Source organism: Vombatus ursinus, unplaced genomic scaffold, assembly GCF_900497805.2.
Source record: "Vombatus ursinus unplaced genomic scaffold, bare-nosed wombat genome assembly UNPS02014821.1, whole genome shotgun sequence".
NCBI classification, from domain to species: domain Eukaryota; kingdom Metazoa; phylum Chordata; class Mammalia; order Diprotodontia; family Vombatidae; genus Vombatus; species Vombatus ursinus.
The window spans coordinates 38,699,477-38,705,476 of NW_020954599.1; positions in this window are offsets into that span (position 1 = coordinate 38,699,477).

A 6,000-nucleotide genomic window follows, 5' to 3' on the forward strand; every position below is an offset into this window, starting at 1 on the left:
CAGAAAGGCAGAAATGGTAAATGCATCCTTTTCAGATCATGATGCAATAAAAATTATATGTAATAAAGGGCCATGGAAAGATAGACGAAAAAATAATTGGAAACTAAATAATCTAATCCTAAAAAATGATTGGGTCAAAGAACAAATCATAGAAACAATCAATAATTTCATTCAAGAGAATGACAATAATGAGACAACATACCAAAACTTATGGGATGCAGCAAAAGCAGTTCTTAGGGGAAGTTTTATATCTCTAAATACTTACATAAATAAAATAGAAAAAGAGGAGATCAATGAATTGGGCATACAACTAAAAAAACTAGAAAAAAGAACAAATTAAAAATCCTCAATTAAACACCAAATTAGAAAGATTGAAAACCAAAGGAAAAATTAATAAAATTGAAATTAAGAAAATTATTGAACTAATAAACAAAACTAAGAGCTGGTTTTATGAAAAAAACAATAAAATAGATAAACATTTGGTTAATCTAATTTAAAAAAAGAAAGAAGAAAACCAAATTAATATTATCAAGAATGAAAAGGGTGAAACTACCACCAAGGAAGAGGAAATTAAAACAACAATTAGGAATTATTTTGCCCAACTATATGCCAACAAATTTGACAATCTTAAAGAAATGGATATATATTTACAAAAATATAGACTGCCCAGATTAACAGAAGAGAAATTAAAAGACTTAAATCATCCCATCTCAGAAAAAGAAATTGAAAAAGTCATTGATGAACTCCCAGGGAAAAAATTTCCAGGGCCAGATGGATTTACATATGAATTCTATCAAACATTTAAAGAACAATTAATTCCAATACTAGATAAACTATTTGGTAAAATAGGTAAAGAAGGAATCTTACCAAATTATTTTTATGATACAAATATGGTGCTGATACCTAAACCAGGAAGAGTTAAAACAGAGACAGAAAATTATAGACCAATTTCTCTAATGAATATAGATGCAAAAATTTCAAACAAAATATTAGCAAATACATTACAGCAACTTATCACACAAATAATACACTATGACCAGGTAGGATTTATACCAGGAATGCAGGGCTGGTTCAATATAAGGAAAACTATTAGCATAATCCATCATATCAACACCAAAACTAACAGAAACCACATGACCATCTCAATAGATGCAGAAAAAGCTTTTGACAAAATACAACACCCATTCCTATTAAAAACACTAGAGAGCATAGGTATAAATGGAGTCTTCCTTAAAATAATAAATAGCATCTATCTAAAGCCTTCAGCAAGCATAATATGTAATGGGGACAAGCTAGAAGCATTTCCAATAAGATCAGGGGTGAAACAAGGATGTCCATTATCACCACTGTTATTCAACATCGTACTGGAAACATAGCTTTAGCAATAAGAGAAGAAAAAGACATTGAAGGTATTACAATAGGCAAAGAAGAAACAAAGCTATCACTCTTTGCAGATGACATGATGTTATACTTAGAGAATCCCAGAAAATCAAGTAAAAAACTACTTGAAATAATTAACAATTTTAGCAAAGTTGCAGGCTATAAAATAAACCCACATAAATCATCAGCATTTCTATATATTACCAACAAAGCCCCAAAACAAGAGATAGAAAGGGAAATTCCATTCAAACTTACTGTAGACATTATAAAATATTCAGGAGTCTACCTCCTGAAACAAACCTAGGAACTCTATGAACACAATTACAAAACACTTCATGAAAATAAAATCAGATCTAAATAATTGGAAAAACATCAGTTGCTCATATGTAGGCCAAGCTAATATAATAAAAATTGCAATTCTACCTAAGTTAATTTACTTATTCAGTGCCATACCAATCAAACTACCAAAAATTATTTTATAGAGTTAGAAAAAATAATAACAAGATTCATTTGGAAGAACAAAAGGTCCAGAATATCAAGAGAACTAATGAAAAGAAATGCAGGGGAAGGTGGCCTAACCACTCCAGATCTTAAATTGTATTATAAAGCAGCAATCATCAAAATTTCTTGGTACTGGCTAAGAAGTAAAGTGGTGGATCAGTGGAATAGGTTAAGTATGCGAGACACAGTAGTCAATGACTATAGTTATCTATTATTTGATAAGCCCAAAGACCCCATATTCTGGGATAAGAACCCACTCTGAAAAAAAAACTGCTGGGAAAACTGGAAAAGAGTATGGCAGAAACTAGGCATAGACCAAATCTCACACCATATACCAAAATAAAGTCAAAATGGGTACATGATTTAGATATAAAGGCTGATACTATAAACAAACTGAGAGAGCAAGGAATAGTTCACCTGTCAGGTCTACAGAGAACAGAAGAAAAGCAAAATAGATAATTTTGATTACATTAAATTGAAAAGTTTTTGCACAAACAAAGCCAATGCAACCAGGATTAGAAGGAAGGTAGAAAATTGGGAAAGAATTTTTACAAGCCATCTCTCTGATAAGGGCCTCATTTCTAAAATATATAGAGAATTAAGTCAAATTTATAAGAATACAAGCCATTCCCCAATTGATAAGTGGTCAAAGGATATGAACAGACAGTTCTCAGATGAAGAAGTGAAAGCCATCTGTACTCATATGAAAAAATGCTCTAAATCACTATTAATTAGAGAAATGCCAATCAAAACAACTCTGAGGTACCACATCACACCTATCAGAATGACCAACATGACAAAACAGGAAAATGATAAATGTTGGAGAAGATGTGGGAAAATTAGAACATTAATGCATTGTCGGTGCAGTTGTGAAATGATCCAACCATTTTGGAGAGCAATTTGGAACTATGCCCAAAGGGCTATAAAAATGTGCATACCCTTTGACCCAGCAATAGCACTTCTAGGGCTCTATCCCAAAGAGATCATACAAATGAGAAAAGGACCTACATGTACAAAAATATTCATAGCAGCTCTTTTTGTAGTGGCAAAGAATTGGAAATTGAGAGGATGCCCATCAACTGGGGAATGACTGAGCAAGTTGTGGTATATGAATGTGATGGAATACTGTTGTGCTATAAGAAATGATGAACAGGCTGACTTCAGAAAAACCTGGAAAAACTTGTATGGACTGATGCCAAGTAAAGTGAGCAGAAGCAAGAGAACATTGTACACAATAACAGCCACATTGTGTGATGACTAATATTGATAAACGTAACCCTTCCTGGCAATACAAGGATCTAAGACATCTCCAGAGGCCTTGTGATGAAAAATGCTATCCACACCCAAACAGAGGCCTTATGATGAAAAATGCTATCCACACCCAAAGAAAGAACTATGGAAGCTGAGTTGTTATTTTTTTTTCTCTTCTGTTGAATTTTGTTTCCTCTTTCTGAAGTTTCCTTCTATTGGTTTTAATTTCTACTTACAATATCACTAATGTGAAAATATGTTTAATATGAATGTAAATGTATAACCTATATCAGATTGTGCACCATCTTAGGGAGGGTGGTGGGGAGGAAGGGGGAGAAAAATTTTAAACTCAAAAGCATGTGGAAGTGATTATTGATAAATCAAAATAAATCAAAATAAATAAATAAATAAATAGATTTTAACAAAAAGCAAAAAAGGCATTGCAAGTGGAAAAAGTTTAAGAAGCCTTGGTTTAAAGGAGAAACACTTGAAAGAGAAAGCTATACATAAATTTAAGAGAAGAATCTAATATGATTTAATAGAAGTTTAAAAAAAGGCAAGGGTAACTGTAATTATATTAAAAAGAAACAAAAGCAAAAAAAAAATTAAAATAAAAGAAATAATCCAGGAGCCACATTTTTCTAAAAGATATCATAAACAATGAATTAATTTCAATACTGAACATATAGGCACCAGATGGTATGGCATTCAAATTCTTGAAGGACAATTTAAATGAGTTATAGTAAAAAATATAGTAGGAGTAACATATAGTAAGAAATTGTTGAAGAACCTCAGTTTATCTTTTCAGACCTACATAAAGATAACCATAAAATGAATAAAAAATAAGTGAAGAAGATGAATAGAATTTAAAAATAGATATTACGGACTTTTGGAGAATATTAAATAAGAATAAAAAGGAATATCCCTGCTTCTCATCTACAAATGGTAACTTCACAAAAATTGACTATGTATTAGTGTATAAATTTTCACAAAATGCATAAAAATATTAATGCATAGAAATATTAAATTCATCTTTTCTGACAATAATGGAATAAAAATTACATCCATCAAAACACCTTTGAAAAATAGATTAAGAAACTAAATAACCCCATCCTGAAGAATGAATGAGTCAACAATGAAATCCAATCATAGAATCAACCAATAATTTCATTAAACATAATAACAGCAAGTCAACATATTAAATTTTGGGGATTCAGTCAAAGCAATACCTAGGGGATAGTTTATGTCTCCAAATGCTTATATCAACTAAAAGAGAAAGAACAGATCAACAAATTGGCCAGGAAACTAAAAACAAAACAATAAAAAAAAACTAGATAATGAACAAATGAAAAAACCCCCAGTTAACCACCAAAATAAGAATCCTGAAGATCAAAGGAGAGATTAATAAAACTGGATGTTAAAAATTGAACTGATAAATAAAACTAAGAGGAAGTTTTATGGAAAAAAATCAATAAAATGAATAAATCATTGGTTAATTTTATTTAAAAAAAGGAAACCAAATTACCTGTATCAAAATTTATTTTAAAAGTTGACAATCAATGAAAATGAAATTAAAGTAATTATTATCAACTATCTTGACAATTAAACTAACAATCTAAATTAACTAGATAAATATTTTAAAATATAAATTAACCAGGTTATTCAAAGAGGATATAGGATACTTAACCTTATCTCAAAAAAAAACTTAATTGAACAAGCCATTAATGGACTGTTTAGAGGAAAAAGAACCAGATGGATTTACAGCTGAAATTTACCATATAATTAATTATAACATTATATAAACTATTTGAAATGAAGAAGTCATACCAAATTCCTTTTATGACATGAATATGATTTTGATACCTAAATCAAAGAGAGCAAAAACAGAGAGAGTAAAAACCTATAGACAATTTTCTCTGATGAATATTGATTAAAAAATTAAAATAAATTACTACCAAAGGGATTACAGTGATATTTCACAAGGATAATAAATTATAACCAGGCTGACTTTATACTAGCAATGAAGGCTGGTTCAATATTAAGAAAACTATAAGCATAATTTTCCATACCAATAATAAAAAACAATTAAAAAATCATATACTTATTTAAGTATATGCAGAAAATAGTATTCTACAAAATACAACACTCAATCCTATTAAAAAACACTAGAAGGCATAGGATTATGCCTTCATAGGATTTTTTCATAAAATGATGAGCAGTATCTATAAATAAAAGTAAGCATTATCTGTCATGGGGATAAACTCAAAGAATTAAATAGAGGATTATTATTCAGTATTGCAGTAAAAATGCCAGCTCTTGCAATAATACAAGAAAAAGAAATCAAAGGAATAAGAGTAGGCAAGGAAATAAAAAAAAACTATAATTTTTTTCAGATATGTTGGTTTCCTTAAATAACCCTATGGAGTCAACTAAGAAATGAATTGAAACAATTAACAACTTCAACAAAGTTATATGATATAAAATAAATCCCTGTGAAACATTAGCATTTCAATATATTATCAACTAAATCCAGCAGGAAGAGTTAGAAAGAGAAAATCCATTTAAAATAACTGCAGAAAGTATAAAATAATTGGCAGTCTACCTGCCAAAACATGCACAAGAAGACAATTACAAAACACCTCACACAAACAGGGTGGCTGATCAATGGAACCATGCAGGTACACAAAATTCAGAAGAAAAGGAGCACATTAATGTAATGTTTGATGAACTCAGATATTCCTGCTAATGGGTCAAGAACCACTATCTGAGCAAAAATGATGGAATAACTGTAACTTAGTACGGCAGACACGAGGAATAAGATGGCTATCTCACACCATATACAAAAGTAAGCTCAAAATGGGTACTTGA